At 44.0% G+C, this 22,110-nt stretch overlaps 1 protein-coding gene across 4 annotated transcripts in view; it reads left to right on the top strand.

The window, feature by feature from the left end:
* The window catches only part of STAU2 (staufen double-stranded RNA binding protein 2), a 702,362-nt gene that overhangs the window by 69,562 nt on the left and 610,690 nt on the right, over window positions 1-22,110 (top strand). The window lies entirely within an intron of this gene.

Genomic DNA, 22,110 nt, shown 5'->3' with positions numbered 1-22,110 from the left:
AGTCCATCTCAAGAGATCTTGATGCTCTTTTGTCCATGGTGCACATCATAATCAAGAAGTTTACAACCCATGGCACTGTGGATAATCTCACTTAACTTGGATGGCAGAAAAAAAGTAATGAAAGGTTACAAAATAGTGTTGGCGCAGAGACCCTGAATCCAACGACGTATCATTTAGATTGGGTGCAGCCGTTCTGACAGAGTTTTTAGATTTATAATGAACCAGCCTCTCCATGTACGAGGTCCATAGACAGTGAGGGGCTTAGTTGCCGTACTAGTCCGGTAATGTTGATCTCTTGGTGATAAATCGTTTACAGTTAGTAAACCTCAACACGGCCCTTTGACAAGTGACACATCCCTGGATTCTGTGTTTTAGCCTTTATCTCTTGCTGTCTATAGATTACATAGCAAAAACCTGCTGACAGATTCCCTCTAAGTATGTCTGCTTATACTGACAAGATATACCCTCTCTGCAATAGCTGTAATTGCCAATCTTATGAGACACAGTGCTGCTAGGAGATAATTGATGTCAGTTTATACTGACACTATGCGATTCCTCTATAGTAACTATTATTACCAATCTTCGTCCACATGGGGTTTACATTGATGCAGAATTTTCCTGAGATGGTTTGTGTCCGTTTTGCACTAACACTTTGTATTCCCCCTGTAGTCGCTCTGATTAGCAATCTTTGTGCACAACAGACTTGTATTCATGCGAGGTGTACACCTGGTTGACACCCGTTCACATGGACAGGACTCCTATATTCTCTACAGTAGCTAATTGTCAGTCATGGTGCACACCCGTCCGCGGTGTATTGGATATGGTGACAGTCTCCGTGCACTATAGCTTTATATTGATGTAGAATGTTCGCAGGAGAAGGTTACAGTTTATACTGACACTATATATTTACTCCACAAATAACGAACGTAATGTATAAGGGTAAGTTCACACTAGGCGTTTTTATTTTTTTCAGTCTTTTTGTTTTTGCAGCAAAGCCTGATCTTTTGGCAGGGAAGAAGCTACGGAAAAAAAAATTTTTGTTGCTGTTTTTTGGTGCGTGTTGGCATGCTTAATTGGTCTCTTGTGCATGCTGATAAAATTTCTATTCTATAGAATCAGGTTTTAACACAAAAAAAAATGCAGCAAAACCTGATACCTGTGTTTTTGGTGCCTTTTTTTTTTCACCGCCCATTCAAGTCAATGGGTGAAAAACGCTGAAAAAATGCTGAAAGTGACATGTTCTATGTCCAAAAAAACATGCAAAGCACAAAACCAATGACAAAAAAATGCAAAGCACAAGATACTGATGACAAAAAAAAACAATGTGTGTGCATGAGATTTCTGAAATATCAGACTTTTCTGGTACTGTAAAATGCAGCTGAAAATTTGCATAAAAAAGCATTAAAAACACTTGAAAAGCTGAAACAACACCCAGTGCGAACTTAGCCAAGCAGTCTTGCACTGAGTCAAAGGCTCCACAAAAGATGGCAGATTTCAGTTTATACTGACACTATGTATTTTCTCGGCAACAGCTATAAAAAGCAATTTTGGTGCAGAACCGGCATATAGTGATACAAAGTATTCATAGAAGATGGTAATGTCCCTTTGTACTGACACAACAATTTCTCCTCATTACCTGTAATCCGCAGTCTTAATGCTGTACGGATTCATAATGGCAGGAAGCACTCACAAAGAGTTGGCTTCTGTTAGTTTACTCTGACGTGATACATTTCCTCTGCAAATGTTAGAATTAATAAGTATAACACTGTTCTGCATTTAGAAAATCAGTCCAATGTTGGTCCTGAAAAGTTGGGCGACTGTCATGCGATTTTTCTCACCTAGCATCCTTATGACATCTGTATGTAATGAGTTTTTAATGTCAAATTTTACATACAGGAATTCTCTCATTTCAAGCGAGTTTTCTAGCTAATAAAACAATCTTAAGTACAGATATAGATAGATGGAATTGAGATATATAATGCGGAAAACGAATGGCGTGGGGTCCCAAAAATTTTTTTAAATATCCAACAGAGGGAAAGCCGACAGTTGGGGGCTGATGCTTATAGCCTGGGAAGGGGGTAATGCACATGGAGCTTCCCAGGCTACTAAGATCAGCTCACAGATGTCTACTTATCCTTTACTGGTTATTAACCCCTTAACGACCGTCAATACGCCTTTTAATGGTGACCGTTAAGGGACCTTATCACTCACTGTCTTTTTAATGCCGCTGAGAAATGAGTATAGCTCCCCCCAGCATCAGAAAATCTCTGGGGTCTCAGCTAGCAGGGGTATCTGAGACCCTAGAGAACATGATCAGGGCCGGTCTTTACGGTCCCCGGTCACGTGACCTCTGTTGACCGAATAATGGTGATCACATAAATAAAGGTCAATTTTAAAATTAATTTCTCGCTCCTCTGATATGAACTAACATAGAAATTTTACCACTAACATGAAATCTACTATGTCGCGAAAATGCATTCTCGGAATCTGTGGGATCTGGTGACGTGTTCTAGAGTTATTACCTCATAAATTGAACTGGTCTAAATTGTAAAATTTGTCTTGGTCATTAAGGTCAAAATTGTCTGTCTCTAAGGGGTTAAAATGGGGGTCCTTGTATCTACTATATAATTGTCAAAGGGGTACTTCTGTCTTTCTTTCTCTCTTTCTTTCTGTCACGGATATTCATTGGTCGCGGCCTCTGTCTGTCATGGAATCCAAGTCGCTGATTGGTCGTAGCAAAACAGCCACGACCAATCAGCGACGGGCACAGTCCGGCGGAAAATTGGCCGCTCCTTCCTCCCCGCAGTCAGTGCCCGCTCCGTACTCCCCTCCAGTCTGCCCTCACACAGGGTTAATCGCAGCGGTAACGGACCGCGTTATGCCGCGGTGTAATGCACTCCGTTACCGCAGCTATTAACCCTGTGTGACCAACTTTTTACTATTCATGCTGCCTATGCAGCATGAATAGTAAAACGATCTAATGTTAAAAATAATTAAAAAAATAAAAAATCGTTATATACTCACCATCCGTCGGCCCCTCGGATCGACAACAGGCCTTTCCTGCTCGCGATGCTCCAGTAAGCGGTCCATGCTGCGATCTCGCGAGATGATGACGTAGCGGTCTCGCAAGACCGCTACGTCATCATCTCGCGACACCGCAATGCACTCTTGGGACCGGAGCGCACGAGCAGCGTCGGTAACCGCTTCGCTTGGATCCGGGGGAAGGTGAGTATATAACTATTTTTTATTTTATTTCTTTTTTTTAACAGGGATATGATGCCCGCATTGCTATATACTACGTGGGCTGTGCTATATACTATGTGGCTGTGCTATATACTACATGGGCTGTGCTATATACTACGTGGGCTGTGCAATATGCTACGTGGCTGGGCAATATACTACATGGGCTGTGCTATATACTACGTGGCTGGGCAATATACTACATGGGCTGTGCAATATACTACGTGGCTGGGCAATATACTACAGGGGCTGTGCTATATACAACGTGGGCTGTGCTATATACAACGTGGGCTGTGCTATATACTACGTGGGCTGTGCAATATGCTACGTGGCTGGGCAATATACTACATGGGCTGTGCTATATACTACGTGGCTGGGCAATATACTACATGGGCTGTGCAATATACTACGTGGCTGGGCAATATACTACAGGGGCTGTGCTATATACAACGTGGGCTGTGCTATATACAACGTGGGCTGTGCTATATACAACGTGGGCTGTGCTATATACTACGTGGGCTGTGCAATATACTGCGTGGGCTGTGCAATATACTGCGTGGGCTGGGCAATATACTATGTGGGCTGCGCAATATACTATGTGGGCTGCGCAATATACTACGTGGGCTGCGCACGTGGGCTGTGCTATATACTACGTGGGCTGTGCAATATACTGCGTGGGCTGTGCAATATACTGCGTGGGCTGCGCAATATACTATGTGGGCTGCGCAATATACTACGTGGGCTGCGCAATATACAACGTGAGCTGCGCAATGTACAACGTGGGCTGCGCAATGTACAACGTGGGCTGCGCAATGTACAACGTGGGCTGCGCAATGTACAACGTGGGCTGCGCAATGTACAGCGTGGGCTGCGCAATGTGCTGCGTGGGCTGCGCAATGTGCTGCGTGGGCTGCGCAATGTGCTGCGTGGGCTGCGCAATGTGCTGCGTGGGCTGCGCAATGTGCTGCGTGGGCTGTGCTATACACTACGCATACATATTCTAGAATACCCGATGCGTTAGAATCGGGCCACCATCTAGTAATTAATAACCAGCAAAGGTTAGGCAGACAGTTGCTGGCTGATAGTAATACGCTAGTAGGGGCCATGGATATTGGCCCCCTCTCAGACTAATAACATCAGCCCTCAGCTGCCCCATAAATGGTGCATCCATATTATACGCCAAGTGTGGCTCTTAGCCTCGCTCTTCCCATTGCTCTGGTGCAGTGACAAGTGGGGTAATGCTGGCTTATGGCCACTGTTATCAAGCCCAGGGGTTAGTAATGGAGAGCAGTCTATAAGACGCCCCCAATACTAACACTATAGTCTTATTGTAAAAAGTATACAGCCAGAATAAAGTCCTCTATTTGAAAGAAACCTTCATTTATTTTAAATAAATACTCCCTGTTCCGCTTTTTCCCATCTATTACTGTAAAATAAAAAAATAATAAACCACCATATTCCTCACCGGTCTGCCGAGAATCCTTATGTGATGCTGTCCCACAAAGAACTCCAGCTCTGCTACATCTGGGTAGTTTGGTGACCAGAGTTCATCTAACCACTAAGACTAAGTAAACTGCTGTGAGCTAATATTAATGGCTTGGGAAGCTCCATGTTTGTTACCCCTCTCCCAGGCTATAAACATCTGCCCATTACTGTCTGCTTTCCCTCAGCTTAAAAATTAGGCCATTTTTCATTATACAGTTATATGAAAAAGTTTGGGCACCCCTATTAATCTTAAGCTTAATGTTTTATAAAAATTGTTTTTTTTGCAACAGCTATTTCAGTTTCATATATCTAATAACTGTTGGACACAGTAATGTTTCTGCCTTGAAATGAGGTTTATTGTACAGAAAATGTGCAATCTGCATTCAAACAAAATTTGACAGGTGCATAAGTATGGGCACCCTTATCATTTTCTTGTTTTAAATACTCCTACCTACTTTATACTGACTAAGGCTACTTTCACACTAGCGTCGGGCTCGACCCGTCGCAGTGCGTCGGGCCGAGGTTACCGACGCTAGCGTTCTCTGCGCCGCACAACGGGGGCAGCGGATGCATTTTCCAGCGCATCCGCTGCCCCATTGTGAGGTGCGGGGAGGTGGGGGCGGAGTTCGGGCCGCGCATGCGCGGTCGGAAAAAGCGGACCGTCGGCAGCAAAAAACGTTACATGTAACGTTTTTTGCTCCCGGCGGACCGCCACAACACGGCGCAACCGTCGCACAACGGTTGCGACGTGTGTCAATCCGTCGCAATACGTCGCTTAATGTTAGTCTATGGGGAAAAAACGCATCCTGCAAGCACTTTTGCAGGATGCGTTTTTTCGGCCAAACGACGCATTGCAACGGATTGCAAAAAACGCTAGTGTGAAAGTAGCCTTACTAAAGCACTTTTTTTGGTTCTGTAACCTCATTGAGCTTTGAACTTCATAGCCAGGTGTATGCAATCATGAGAAAAGCTACTTAAAGTGGCCACTTGCAAGTTGTTCTCCTGTTTGAATCTCCTCTGAAGAGTGGCATCATGGGCTCCTCAAAACAACTGTCAAATGATCTGAAAACAAAGATTATTCAACATAGTTGTTCAGGGGAAGGATACAAAAAGCTGTCTAAAAGATTTAACCTGTCAATTTCCATTGTGAGGAACATAGTAAGGAAATGGAAGAACACAGGTACAGTTCTTGTTAAGGCCAGAAGTGGCAGGCCAAGAAAAACATCAGAAAGGCAGAGAAGAAGAATGGTGAGATCAGTCAAGGACAATCCTCAGACCACCTCCAGAGAGCTGCAGCATCAACTTGCTGCAGATGGTGTCACTGTGCATCGATCTACTATACAACGCACTTTGCACAACGAGAAGCTGTATGGGAGAGTGATGCGAAAGAAGCCGTTTCTGCAAGCATGCCACAAACCGAGTCGGCTGAGGTATGCAAAAGCACATTTGGAGAAGCCAATTTCTTTTTGGAAGAAGGTCCTGTGGACTGATGAAACGAAGATTGAGTTGTTTGGTCATACAAAAAGGCGTTATGCATGGCGGCAAAAAAACATAGCATTCCAAGAAAAACACTTGCTACCCACAGTAAAATTTGGTGGAGATTCCATCATGCTTTGGGGCTGTGAGGCCAATGCCGGCACCGGGAATCTTGTTAAAGTTGAGGGACGCATGGATTCCTCTCAGTATCAGCAGATTCTTGACAATAATGTTCATGAATCAGTGATAAAGTTGAAGTTACGCAGGGAATGGATTTTTCAGCAAGACAATGATCCAAAACACCGCTCCAAATCTACTCAGGCATTCATGCAGAGGAACAATTGCACTGTTCTTGAATGGCCATCCCAGTCCCCAGACCTGAATATCATTGAACATCTGTGGGATCATTTGAAGAGGGCTGTCCATGCTCGGCGACCATCAAACTTAACTGAACTGGAATTATTTTGTAAAGAGGAATGGTCAAAAATACCTTCATCCAGGATGCAGGAACTCATTAAAGGGACACTGTCACCCCCTCCAGCCGTTATAAACTAAAAGAGCCACCTTGTGCAGCAGTAATGCTGCAGTCTAACAAGGTGACTCTTTTAGTTTTTGTTGCTGATATTCCCACAATAAAGGTATTTATAATTTTGCTCAAATACCTATCTTTGTACCTGGAGGCAGGTCTGAAGCCTCCTCTTTGAAGCGCCCAACTGCCGTCAGTCATCTCTTCTCAGCGCTGTTTTCGTCTGAAATCCGGAGCCTGCGCTCTGCTCTTCTGCCTGGAGCAGGCGCATAGAGCATTGGCCGTCCTAGCTCTGATGCCGGGATCCGGCCTGCGCCTGTGCGGGCAGTGCGGCCACCCTGTTACTGAATCCCCGCCCCGCACTGTGCATAATGCATAACACAGTGTGGGGCGGGGATTCAGTAGCAGGGTGGCCGCACTGCCCGCACAGGAACCCGGCATCAGAGCTAGGACGGCCAATGCTCTATGCGCCTGCTCCAGGCAGAAGAGCAGAGCGCAGGCTCCGGATTTCGGATGAAAACAACGCTGAGGGGGCGGCGACAATCGCCCCAGAAGAGATGACTGACGGCAGTTGGGCGCTTCAAAGAGGAGGCTTCAGACCTGCCTCCAGGTACAAAGATAGGTATTTGAGCAAAATTATAAATACCTTTATTGTGGGAATATCAGCAACAAAAACTAAGAGTCACCTTGTTAGACTGCAGCATTACTGCTGCACAAGGTGGCTCTTTTAGTTTATAATGGCTGGAGGGGGTGACAGTGTCCCTTTAAAAGCTACAGGAAGCGACTAGAGGCTGTTATTTTTGCAAAAGGAGGATCTACTAACTATTAATGTCACTTTTCTGGTGAGGTGCCCATACTTATGCACCTGTCAAATTTTGTTTGAATGCATATTGCACATTTTCTGTTAGTACAATAAACCTAATTTCAAGGCAGTAACATAACTGTGTCCAACAGTTATTAGGCTTCTTTCACACTTCAGTTGTTTGGCGTCAGTTTGAATCCACCGTTTTCATCAAATAGCAGATCCGCCATTTTTTTTTGGCGGATCCGCTATTTTCCCATAGACTTGCATTAGCGACGGATTGTGACGGATGGTCGTCCGTTCCATCCGCCATGTGACGGATCCGTCGAAATTTGGCGGACGTCATCTAGACATAGACGGACATTATAACGTTTTTTGTCTGCGCCGAAATGGCGGTTCGTGATGGATCTGTCGCGTCTGCCATTCAATAGAATGGCCGCCTATGGGCGACGGATCCGTCGCGACCGTCATTTCGGCAGATCCGTCGCCCCAATCCGCTTTTTCAATTGCGCATGCTCCAAAAAGTAAATACTTTCCCCAGACAACCCCCAAGTAACGGATCCGTCAAAAAAACGGATCCGTTAGAACCGTTTTCTCAACAATTGTGACGGAGCCGTCGTTCCGTCACTATGTCGGAGCAGACTGACGCCAAACAACTGAAGTGTGAAAGAAGCGATATATGAAACTGAAATAGCTGTTGCAAAAAAACAAACAATTTTTATAAAACATTAAGCTTAAAATTAATAGGGGTGCCCAAACTTTTTCATATAACCGTGTGTGTGTGTGTGTGTGTGTAATATATATATATATATATATATATATATATATATATATATATATATATATATATATATATATATATATATATATATATATTTTACTCTGATGGTTCATGCTGTGAGTTTACTGTACTACTGGTGAAATGTTGGGTTCTTAATGAGGTGGGTGCGTATAAATCTCACCCATTGACTTGTGTTGCTGATTCTCGCCTGATCTATGCAGCCATTTGCAGCATACTGCAATTTTTTTCAGTCCAATCTCAACTGATAAAAAAATAACAGATGAGCACTAATACATTAAATAACATCAGTCATAGTGCAAGGTTTTTTTTTTTCTTTTTAAAATCTGATTGCATTCATCCGTTTTTAACGCAGATGAGTATTTATTGCATAGATTAATAATACATGTGAAAATAAGAAACTTTGCCTTATTTTGTCCGAGTAATCTGCTTCTTTACCTGAGAACTGAGAATTTTGAGGCTATGTGCACACGTTTCGTATTAGCCTCTGCAATTTTTTTTGCAGATTCTGCATCTCTTGGCAGAAAACGCAGGTGCGGATTTGCTGCGGATTTACTGCGAATTTTGTGAAGATTTCTTGCGTTTTTGTACCCCTGCGGATTTCTATAATGGAATGGGTACAAAAACGCTGCAGATCCACACAAAAGTGACATGCTGCTACTTTTAATCCGCAGCTTTTCCTCGCGGAATTTTCCGCACCATTAGCACAGCGTTTTTTGTTTTTTTTTTCATTTATGTACATTGTACTGTAAATCACTTGCGGAGATCTGCACGGTAAAAAACACTGCGGGTCCACAGGAAATCTGCAACGTGTGCACATAGCCTGAAAATGAATGATCAGTCCTGGTGAAGTCTGTATTCAGGGAAGACAGATTATTACATTACTGAGATAGGACATGGCAGTTGGTGCTGATAAGACTCTGTACCTGGCAGGAGGAGCTAATGGCAGAGCTCCGGTCTCCTCTCCTCACATGCCATTTGCATAGAATCTTACCAATAGTAGCTGCCATCTCTTATCTCAGTAATGTAATAATCTGTCTTCCCTGAATACAGATTTTACCCGAGAATTGAGAATTTTGAGAATGACTGAGTCCTGGAGGGAGAGTAAAGTAAATGTCTGATATATCACGAAGTTTCTTATACATATATTCTTTCTGATACATTATGCATGTCCACAACGTCCCACTCTAGGGTTAATGCTTTGCTCTACAGGTGCGGTGTGATGCCGTCTAATTAGTGGGTTTATACCAGGAGTTTTCTACGTTTTTTTTAACTATATCTACGATTAAAAGAGTCAGCCGGCCTGGGAACGTGTAGGGTTACTGTAAGCGGTGAGCACGGCCCTCACTCCTCTTATGTTATCTTTATTGTCTGTACAAGTCCCCTCTGAAATGTGAAGTGCTGCAGAATATGTCGGTGCTATAGAAATAAAATTATTATTGGTATTTTTATGCCCACGCTACTATTTTAATGAAGTCACAAAGAATTTCTGCTGTGAATTCTTTGCTCCATTAAAAATCAGCTCTTCATCTCCTGGAGTGATCTGCACCAAATGTCGTTAGGTGTGCTCCTCGGAATAGATTTGCTCCATTTTTATTCTATTTGTGCACCAGAGAATGCAATCCTAAATAACTTCTGGAATTATTTGGCCACAACGAAGATTCCAAAATTGTGTGACCACTTGTTGGATTTTGAGGGGATCTGTATTTTTATCACCAGTGATTTGAGCTGATTGATTGGAAGGGCACACATCCAGAAGAGTATTTGCTGGGATAAGAATTTCCTTACAGTCTAACTTTGTGTGCAGTGCCATCTCTGGCCATAAGGGGCTGCTCTTCGCTCGTGCATTTGCAGCCGCAGGGTCCGGACTCATTGCCGTTCAGCATTATTACTTGTGTATTAGAAACTTTCAGGGTTTCTATAGGTCTTAAATATGCAGCCTGCTTTACAGAGGGAATTTTCACACTTCTCTTTAGTGGTTATTCCTCTATCACTAGATGAATTTCTTAAATAAGAACCAGCAATTCGGACTATGGCAGGTACAGTAGCAACTTGATAGACCATTCCAAGAGGCAACATTTTTTTTTAATTTTTTTTTTTGCAGGCTAATAAGCACTTTAAAAAAGGTGAGAAGCCAGCGCTGCTTATGGTCAGAACGCAATACATAAAGTGCACATGCACATATTGATTTCTAACTGTATTTCAAAATGAGACATTTAGCAAACAATTGATCAATTCTGCCACCCCACATGTGCACTTTATGTATTGCGTTCTGACCATAAGCAGTGCTGGCTTCTCCCCTTTTTTATTATAGCCCCTTTCTGACATCTGATGTACTATTCTGTCGAGGTGGTATGGGCCTGTATGACCACCGACGGGATAGTACGTCATCACCGATCATCCGCGCTCATGGGAGGAGAGCGGCCGATCGGGGCCGGGTGTCAGCTAACTATCACAGCTGACATCCGGCACTATGTGCCAGGAGCGGTCACAGACCGCTCCTGGCACATTAACCCCTGGCACACTGCGATCAAAGATGATCGCAGTGTTTCGGCGGCACAGGGAAGCATCGCGCAGGGAGGGGCTCCCTGCGTGCTTCCCTGAAACCCTGGGAGCAACGCGATGTGATCGCGTTGCTCCGAGGGTCTCCTGCCTCCTCCTCCCTGCATGCTTGGATCCAAAGTGGCCGCGGGGGGCCTTCCGGGCCCTGTAGTGAAGTGGCTTGCAAGCGCCTGCTTAGTGCCTGTCAGATCGCTGATCTGACACAGTGCATGGCAAAGTGTCAGATCAGCATAATGTGTCCCCCCCCCAGGGGCAATGTAAAAAATTAAAAAGAAAAAAAATTACGTGTTAAAAAAAAAAGTATAGTTCCAATAAATACATTTTTTATTATTATTATTATTTGTTATAGCGCCATTTATTCCATGGCGCTTTACATGTGAGGAGGGGTATACATAATAAAAACAAGTACAATAATCTTAAACAATACAAGTCATAACTGGTACAGGAGGAGAGAGGACCCTGCCCGCGAGGGCTCACAATCTACAAGGGATGGGTGAGAATACAGTAGGTGAGGATAGAGCTGGTCATACAGCGGTTTGGTGGTTACTGCAGGTTGTAGGCTTGTCGGAAGAGGTGGGTCTTCAGGCTCTTTTTGAAGGTTTGGATGGTAGGTGAGAGTCTGATGTGTTGTGGTAGAGGGTTCCAGAGTAGGGGTGATACGCGAGAGAAATCTTGTATACGATTGTGGGAAGAGGAGATAAGAGGGGAGTAGAGAAGGAGATCTTGTGAGGATCGGAGGTTGCGTGTAGGTAAGTACCGGGAGACGAGGTCACAGATATATGGAGGAGACAGGTTGTGGATGGCTTTGTATGTCATGGTTAGGGTTTTGTAGTGGAGTCTCTGGGCAATGGGGAGCCAGTGAAGGGATTGACAGAGGGGAGAGGCCGGGGAATAGCGGGGGGACAGGTGGATTAGTCGGGCAGCAGAGTTTAGAATAGATTGGAGGGGTGCGAGAGTGTTAGAGGGGAGGCCACAGAGCAGGAGGTTACAGTAGTCAAGGCGAGAGATGATGAGGGCATGGACTAGGGTTTTTGCAGATTCTTGGGTGAGGAATGTACGGATCCATGAAATATTTTTGAGTTGAAGTCGGCAGGAAGTGGAAAGGGCTTGGATATGTGGTTTGAAGGAGAGATCAGCGTCAAGGATTACCCCGAGGCAGCGAGCTTGTGGGACTGGGGAGAGTGGGCAGCCATGTACTGTAATGGATAGGTTCGTTGGGGGGGTCGCGTGAGATGGGGGAAAGATTTTAGAATGGTGTCACACTTGGGTATTTTCTATCATATAGACCCCTCAAAATGACTTCAAATGTGATGTGGTCCCTAAAAAAACAATGGTGTTGTAAAAATGAGAAACCGCTGGTCAACTTTTAACCCTTATAACTCCCTAACAAAAAAAAATTTTGCTTACAAAATTGTGCTGATGTAAAGTAGACATGTGGGAAATGTTACTTGTTAAGTATTTTATGTGACATATCTCTGTGATTTAAGGGCATAAAAATTCAAAGTTGGTAAATTGCAAAATTTTCTAAATTTTTGCCAAATTTCCGTTTTTTTCACAAATAAACGCAGGTAATATCAAAGAAATTTTACCACTATCATGAAGTACAATATGTCATGAGAAAACAGTGTCAGATTCATCAGGATCCGTTGAAGCATTCTAGAGTTATAACCTTATAAAAGGACAGTGGTCAGAATTGCAAAAATTGGCCCGGTCATTAACATGCAAACCACCCTTGGGGGTAAAGGGATTAATAAGCACTTTGCCTTCCATAAGAAGTGACTCAAAAAGTTAAGCGCTAGTGATGAGTGAATGTGCTGGGATAAGGTGTTATCTGCCACGCTCGGGTGCTAAGGGTATGTGCACACGTCAGGATTTCTTGCAGAAATTTCCTCAAGAAAACCGGAAATTTTCTGCAAGAAATCCGCATTTTTTTTTTTTGCGTTTTTTTTTCCCGTTTTTTTCGCGGTTTTTTTAGCATTTTGCAAGCGTAATTAGCTTGCAGAATGCTAAAGTTTTCCAAGCGATCTGTAGCATCGCTTGGAAAACTGATTGACAGGTTGGTCACACTTGTCAAACATAGTGTTTGACAAGTGTGACCAACTTTTTACTATAGGTGCTGCCTATGCAGCATCAATAGTAAAAAGATATGTTAAAAATAATAAAAAAAATAAAAAAATGGTTATACTCACCTGCAGGCGTCCGTTCCTATAAATGCTGTGTGTGTTCAGGACCTTCGATCACGTCGCGGCTTGTGATTGGTCGCTGAGCGGTCACATGAGCGGTCACGCGACCAATCACAAGGCCGCGACGTCATCGCAAGTCCTGAACACAGACCATCTAAAGGAACGGAAGCGGCAGCATGCCTTCGGGGCCATCGAAGGTGAGTATATCACTATTTTTTATTTTAATTCTTTTTTTTTTACCAATTATATGGTGCCCAGTCCGTGGAGGAGATTCTCCTCTCCTCCACCCTGGGTACCAACCGCACATGATCTGCTTACTTCCCGCATGGTGTGCACAGCCCCGTGCGGGAAGTAAGCAGATCAATGCACTCCTAGGTGTGCGGAATCCCCGCAATTCCGCATTTTTAATGAACATGTTGCTTTTTTTTCCGCGATGCGATTTTTTTCACTGAAAAAAATGCAACATTTGCACAATAAATGCGGAATACACTGTAAATAATAGGAGGCATATGTAAGCTTTTTTTTCGCGCTTTTATCACGTTTTTATAGCGAAAAAACGCGAAAAAAACGCGAAAAACACTGAACGTGTGCACATGGCCTTAGAGTGACTTCAGCGTGCTCGAAAATTCTGTTGGAGTCCCCGTGGCTCCATGTCTCCAGCTGTTTGACAGCCACAACACATTCAGTGATTCAGTATTTTTTTTGAGCACGCCAAAGACACACTGTTAGCACCCGAGCGTGGCAGATAACCTTATCCCAGCACTAAGTGCCAGTAACTGCCCAATTTATCTAGTGCCCTAGGAACGCACCTCTCCTCTGCTCCTGAAGACTGACTTTTCGGGACGGCAGCATGACTGAGCCAAGGACCCGAACTCTGCGCCCCCTGATGCTTCAGACAGAAGTAGTTTTGCTTTATTATTTTATTTATAATAATAATTTTCTCTAGAAGTGATAATATCCCTCACTCAGAACTAGATATTTAACTCTGATGATACTCCAATTGAATCCTCTAATAAAGCACTACGTTCCCTCTATACTACAAGAGCGGGCGCCTTAGGCTGGGGTCACACTTGTGAGTGCAATGCGAGAAACTCGGGCAAGTCTCTCGCCTCAATACCCGGCACTACCGCCGGCACTCAGAACCGCTGCATTCAGCTGAATAGAAATACTTGCAGCCACACACTCTGGTCCCGAGTGCCGGCGGCAGTGCCGGGTATTGAGGCGAGAGACTCGCATTGCACTCACAGGTGTGACCTTGGCCTTACACCCAATCTCTGCTTTAACGCCAATGCTTTATCACCAATTTTATTAATATGCCTTCGCCATTTACAAGTCTGGATAATGCTGATCGTAACCTACAGTGCTACTGATATTTAATTGCTTGACATGCTACTTAATGGTGTCATATTTAATAATTTAAAGAAGTTACGGTTTAAGTAAATAAGGAATATTTTGTGGTTTGTTTTTTTTCACATTTTCTGCATGAAAACCCCCTCTCCCATCACTTTTGTCAGCTCATTAGTAGAATGTGATGTCTCTAGTCTGTACCGTTTTATGCCGTACTATCGTCAGTGCCTGTAATTATTGATCTTGCCACTTGGTGGCATCAGACACTATACAATAAATAACTGAGAGACTCCATTTGATAGACTTCTATACTTTGTATGTGACCAGCCGGGTAACGAGCAGGAAATTACTTTTCCTATGGATAGACATGCATAAGCGCGAAATAATTCTTTGCATACTACAATTTTCCAATAATAAGTATGACCAACATACTTTTTTGCCCATTTACAATGACTTCATTGAGTTATTACTGATGGAAACAGTTTGGAAACAGTTTGGCTCATAAAGTGAGGTTTTCGAGCTTAGAACCCACTATGTATGTTGTTTCCTCATGCCACCGTCGTTTAATATATTAAGTCTTAAGGCCTTTTGGAGTGGGAGTCCCGCGCCATCTTGTATGTAGCAGCAGCCTGTGGGTGCAGATTTCTACATCACTGCTTAGTACTTGGTTGGGGTTGCTGCCATCAGTCATTTCTCCACTTCTATAGCGTTATCTCACCGAGAGAACAAAGTGTTTTCATACTCAGTCCTTGAAGATGCCTGCCATGGTGAAGCCAGTCCCCTGCCATAGATCAGACAGATGGTGGGTATTCCTGAAAGACCTTGGCTTTGATCACGACAAGCGGCTTCAGTTTATGGCTCTTCTCCGGATTGGCACATGAGAACTGTAATCCGTCTTTGCTCATCTTGATGCCTTTAGCAGCTTTTATTCTGGATGGCGTCCAGCGTGGGTTTGTCGGCCTGTGCCAGCCGTCCATTCTCCTCGCTGTGTAGCGCTGGCTGAGCAGCACGTTTACTGATTTCTGCAATAGCACAGAGATTTCTCTCCACCACTTTGCAGGTTTTAGGTGTTTTCTTGTGTAACGTGTAGAGAAGCTGCAGGTCTCTGACTTCCATGTTTCCCATGCACACCTGTACTGGAGGACAGGACCTGTACTTTGAGATGGACAGATTATTGTAGTCTTTGGAAGCTTTTGTTAACTTTGTGTTCCACTTTATTGAAAAGGGTTGTACGGTGAAAACAAGTTATCAACCTATCCTCAAAAATGGTGATAACTTGTTCATTGATGTGAGTCCCAACACTCGGACCCACATCGTTCAACATAGCGGGGCTTTTACCTGGGCCTGTCGGTGGTCTCTTGAATGCTCTAAAATGGCTACCATGGCCACTCTGTATACCAGACACCAGGGGTTGCCCTAGCAGTAATCCTTTAAGCCCTGTACAGGGATCTAGACTTGCACGGAGGCCCTTGGGTTGGGGCCATGGAGTCACCTGCTGGCTGACTGTGCAGGCTGGCAGCAGTAGTCGGATAGCCAGGTCAGAATTAGGAGGGCAATGAGGGCAATCCCTGTACAAATTGTGTAGCTGAAGAATGGTCAGATAATGGGCCACAGTCCGACAACAGCAATATAGCAAGCAAAGCAGAAACAGACTGAACCAGAGTAGAATAAGTGCATTTGGCAGCGCCCAGCTATTAGTTGGGATTATTTGTGGCGTGTGATGCTTTCCATTGGCCAAAAGAGGGAGCCGATTACTCCAGCTGATATCACACACACCTATTCTGCCAGACTGGACTGCACTACAGGTTTCTGCCACCCCAGTCTGTCTGGTCAGCACCTATGCCGCACAGAGATTCTGGTCCTGACCTCTCACAGTGCCACATGGATGAGGAATATGGCAGCGCCTGGTGACAGAAGCAGACTTGACAGGAGCAGATCCTGGAGGAGATGTGACGTGGGCACTCTTTGCTGTTAGAATGGAGCGGCAGTGCACACGCTCAGCTGCTGATCTATTCATTCCCTATGAGGCTGCTGAGCTCTACTTTTTCCAGCAGCTCCATAGAGAATGAATGGAGCGTTGGTTGTGCGCCTGACCTACCACTTTATTTTGTAACTGGTATAACTGGGATAGGAGTGCCCCGTTGGGGAGTAAAGTTCCCCAGTCTGTATCCATACCGGTTCCAGTGATCACATGCCCATCGATCAGTAAGTTATCACCGATCTTGCAGATAGGTGATGACATATATTCACCGGACAACCCTTTTAAGGCACTATGCATATTACCTCTATCTGCCAAACCCACCATATTGTCAAGATCGACAGACCATCGTGTGTGTGTGGTGGGCTGCCGACTCAGGCCTGTCTAATTATAAGACCTGATGGCTGCTAATTACTAATTACTTCCCCTATTGAAAACTATTTGTTCATGTGAGCCAACCATGCATGTATTTGGAGAGAGAGCTGTCAGACAAATGAATGGTCTATGGACACTTTTTCGGCTCTTGAAATAATCCAATTAATCAGCAATTCAAGAATAGGATGCTTATGAATCCTTTTTTTTTTTTTTTTTTTAAATACTGGGAGTTGCAGTAGTTTAACTTTTTTGTATTGGCTTTAGTCATGAGTGAAAGGAAAAAAATGCAAGAAAATGGTTCCTTGTTGGAAGGTCATCTTGCGTCAGTATGGTCTCTGATGGCTGAATAAAGCCGTGCCTGTAATGCGCAGGATATAGGACCTCTGATCCTGTACCCCTGTACCAGGGCTTCCCCCGTGCTGTATCAGGAGTGTCTGATGCCAGAAGTGACAAAAAAGTAGGGGGTAAGTGATGAATGTTAGTTTTGTGCAGGATTTGGCACATAACCCACGGGGCTCTTTAGGCCAATAACGAGCATATTCTGCTAATGACAAATGTAGGCTGTAGAAAATCTTTCTATTGTTGAATCTTAGCCCATGCCCGCGATCAGGAATAGCAGGGTTTTGGATATAGCTGACCTGCTCTGCGTCCACAACGCTGCGCTCTACATTAGAAGCACAGAGGATGGCTCTATAGACCTCTCATGCCCACCGTGCTTCTATTTGACGCTGCATAAACTCACCGTGGTGCGGGTTTACGAGCCGCGGCATGTCAATTATCTACAGTGGACACGCTAGTCTGCCCCACAGCCATTCACCAGATGCGGTAAATCGTACGGTTCACTGAACACGAGGATTTACCTGCGCGATCAGAACGCAGCGTTGTGAATGCAGCGAAGATACTCTGCGTCCAAAGCGCTTCTATGTCCTGATCGTGGGCACATAGAGAGGATATAAGCCCTCTGGTGACACTTGCACTATATGAGCAATCATCTAAATACACTCCCTTTTTATTGAAGAAAACTAGATGGGTGCAGAAGTTGGGGCCCTGTCTGCTGATCAGTGGAGCGACATACGGGAAATGCCTGCACAGTTGTCCCCGAGTGAGCCCGATCACAAATATTCTTACTCCAGGGGACATAGTGCACCCGGCCTTTCACATAAAATGGACTAGGGCAGAACTCCAAGTACCCTGCATGCAGTGATGAGAATGCCCACCTTATGCATAGTTTATGGGAATGGCCTTGTTTTGGCAGTTTTTGGAACAAGGTACTTCTCCTCATACACAAGGTATTGCTGGCGAGAGCGGGCTGTCACGTGACCACAAGTATGCATTCTACTAGCCACATTCCCACTAGATGAGGAACGGCAAGCACATCTCACCAGCTTGTCCCTCGCTCATCTAGAATGCGGTCAAGATCTATTACTCTGTTTGTGGGACAACCCCTTTATGGCCATTGAGGTTTGTGGGTATTCATTTATGCACAGCTCTCTTTAGGGCCCACCACAGCATTTGCGTTGAGCTAAGGTCTGGGCTGTGATTCGGCCATTGCAAGCACTTGATTCTTTTGTTTTTCAGCCATTCTGAGGTAGATATTCTGGTGTACTAAGAATCCTTGTGCTGCTCCATGTATTCGTTTTGGGCAAGTCTTATCTTTTGGATAGATTGTCTCGCATTTGATTCTTGAATACTTTAATAAAAAGAGGAGTTAATGGTTGTCTTAATGATTGCAGTGTGCCTATGTCCTGTGGCTGCAAAACTAGCCCATATCCTCGCCCCTCCACCACCGTGCTGATAGTATGAGGTGTTTGTGCGGATACTGTTTTGGTTTTCGCCAATGTGGCCCCAGGGCATTATGGCCAGCCATCCCTACTTTGGTTTCATCTGTGCAAAGGACGTTGTGCCATCCATAATTATGTCATTTGTTCGCGCTCACCTTTTCAAACTTTAACAATGCTGCCATGTGTGTTTTTTTTTTTTTTTTTTTTAAATAAAAGGCCTTCTCTTGGCCATCTCTTCCAAGTAAGCCATGCTGTCATGAACTTGAGCATACAACATGCTGATTGAGGCCTTTAGAGCCTGAGCTGTAGCTCTTGGGTGTTGCAGTTTCTTTGAGCATTGCATGGTCTGACCTTGGGATGGATTTGCGTATATCCAGGCTTGCTGTCCTGAATGTTTTCCACTTGTGAATAATCTTTCTCACTGTAGAATGACTGTCTCCAAACTGTTTTTGAAAATAGTCTTTTAACCCTTCCCAGCTTCAGGGGCAACAACAGTTGTTTCTCTAAGATTATCGCTTATGTCTTTCCTCTATGGCTTTGTGTTAACATATGCCTGAAAGATCCAGACCAGCAAACTGCCGAAACATCGGCTTTTAAAGAGAGAGTGCAACAAATTAATTGAGGAGTTGACTTTTGTATGAAATAGAGATTTAAGAAATATGGCTGCGTTCTTAATGGCATTACTCTTGTCCATGGACTGGATATGATACTGCCGTGCATATTTATTTATATTAAAGCTGCAGTACTGGGCATGACCATTATGCTAGCGTGGCATTGTCTCTGGAAGAAAGCAACTGTTTCTATTTTCATACATACCATATATATTCACATTTTTTCAGCATCACAATAGATGTCTGTAAGATAATATCGAGCCAATAGCCTGAAACCGTGTCTACAAATTGAGATTCTGGTTTGCCTTTTATCCTAAGTCATATTGCAAGACTCGTTAGAGGGTTGATTGTGACTTGTAGGATCTCTGCTACCAACAGGTGGCGCTATAGAGTCCAAGTCCTCTTTCTCTCTGAAGAGGCAATTTGCATATAAGAAAAAAAAAGTACAGAATAGTGAAATTAGAGGGGTTGTCAGGACTTAATAATTGAGCACCTTTTATTAGGGTAGATCAGTTGAGTTCGGTGGAGGTGCCTGAGCTTTGCAGCACTGTAGTTTGCTTACTAGAGTGATCCCGAACTATAAAGTTTGGTGTTTGTTCTGTGCATTAAGTGCTGAACTCCGCACAAGGACTTCTACTTGAAGTCCATTTTTCAGTTTGGGAGTCCAAGGGGGTGGTGTTGTGAGAGACCCACCAATTGTTTTCTATGGGGTTCGGCTACTGTTTTGGTACCCTAACTTTGGACTAAAGTTCGGTCAAACCCAAACTTCCAAGGGTCCGCTCATCACTATTGCTCACTTGTCACCCAAGGTGTCCTTCAGTTTATGGTCTATTCATTATCTGGCTGTTGCCAGAGCAGATTTCAGCTGATCGGCATCGTTTTCAGGTGCAGATCCCCCGCAAATCTCATATTGATGACCTAACCATCAATTCGTTGTTAGGTCCTGACAACTGTTTTTAGGTAACAAAAAAAATATGCAAAATTCCATATTTTGACTTGTCACCATTGGCTCATTGCTTTGGTCTCGAACTTCATGTTTTTATCCATTTTATATCAGGTCATAACTTAATTTTGTGTCATGGGGGCGGTGTGTCGTAATTTGGACGTTGTGGCCTCTAAAGTCATAACAAAGCACCACAGCTCATAGCCCAGCTTGGCAGAGGAGGCTGTTTTAGAGAAAGGTGGAAGGTTGATTGCTTCCAACGCTGAACACATGCACAAAGCTGTCAAACATTTTAACAGTCTTTAACAAACTAAAGTCATCTTGTCGGCACAAAAATAGCCTGTGAAAGGTTGATGCATTGAGAATGTTTATAGACGGCATTCCACAGATCTTATCTCTTCAATTTTATACCTGGTTTATCTTAAGTAAAAGGAAAAAAAGTTGGCACGCTGATTTAATAATTTAAAGTCTTTGAAGTAAGGTTGGTGAGTGTGGGATAGGAGATCCTATATTGTATGGCCATAATGAGTGTTCATAGTCTGCCTTATTTATGAGGCCGTTCCTTCATGTGCTAGCACTTGTTCATGCTTCAGTGGGTACACTATGCCTTAGATGTCTCCTAGCGTGTATAGTCCTTGTAAGCGACTGATCAGAACTGGCATTTCCATGCTTGCATTGGTCTAGAGGAGATGTGCATATCCCAGGTTAGAATTTCTATGGTAAATTGGATCTTCCATCACTAGAAACCATATTTTTGGTGAAAAACTTAAAGGGGGGGGTTGTAACTAAAGACCATTCATCACCAGTGGAAGTGATGAGGATAGTCCTGTACTCTGCCATTTCAGTCGATGAATTGATGGAGTGGCAGATTTTTTTTTTATTGTTGGGACCCCCAGTAGTTCTGATTATGCTCTATCCTGTTGATAAATAATTAACTTTTGTTAGTGGCCTAACAACTTTTAAAATATCACTTCAGGTTTTTTTTTTTAATTTCAGTTCCAGTACGTTTAGTGTGTGCATTAAAATACTTACCGGTCGCTGTCTTCTGCTGTTCCCAGCGCTGCTCAGGTCCTCTGTGACTGCAGGTGTGACTAGGTGGCTCACACAGCGTTTTGTGAGGACCTGAAGTCACTTTCTCATATTAAGTCTGATGCTCAGAACACAGCTCTCATAGACTTACATTAAGATAAGAATCAAGGGTCTGCGAGCAAGAGCAGCGCAGTAAAATGATGCAGGAGAGGACCAAGCACGTGCTGGAAACGGCAAACGACGGCACCCAGTAACTATTAAACTGCATACATTCAACATACATTACTGATGACTGATAAATGATGAAAAAAGCTGTGAAAGGGACAGTACAAGGTCCTACGTAGCGATAGGAGTAGTAAAGTTTGCAGTTGTGTAGCCTGGTGTCGGATTGCGTCCAGAGACCCTATTACCTTTTATATACACAACTATAATAAATAACACATGGTGGGGTGGGCTGTTTTTTAAGGGTATGTGCAGACAGTCCGTAAACGCTGCAGGTTGGATGCTGTGTACTTGCGCAGCTTCCAACTTGCAGTGTCCAGATGTTGCAGCATAGAGGATGGGATTTTAAGAAATCCCATGCCCACTATGCATCCACAGACACCCGCAGCTCACCTGCGGAGACTGACATGCGGCGCGTCTTTCCAGGCCGCAATATGTCAATTTCTCTTGCAGAGAAATTTCACCCATAGAATGTATTGGACTTGGTGAATCCGCACAGATCAGTGAACACATATGGATTCACCTGCGATCAGTAACCGGCAGTGCTTTGTACACAGCGAACATGCTGTCCAAAGTGCTGCCGGTTCCACATCGTCCTTGTTGAGATTTAAGCCTAGTATCCCAGTGCTGCATTATTTTTCATAACTCTGTACAGCACATTTATTTTGATATTTTCAGGGCTTGCTGTGAGTGGGATTCTGATGTTGAGGGCTATAGTTCTCCCTCACGTTGGCTCTCCCCTAGCTGACCT

The sequence above is a fragment of the Ranitomeya variabilis genome, chromosome 6 (assembly GCF_051348905.1).
Source record: "Ranitomeya variabilis isolate aRanVar5 chromosome 6, aRanVar5.hap1, whole genome shotgun sequence".
In the NCBI taxonomy this organism is placed as follows: domain Eukaryota; kingdom Metazoa; phylum Chordata; class Amphibia; order Anura; family Dendrobatidae; genus Ranitomeya; species Ranitomeya variabilis.
Note: the sequence above shows the minus strand (reverse complement) of the source record. Positions and strands in the feature narration are given on the sequence as shown.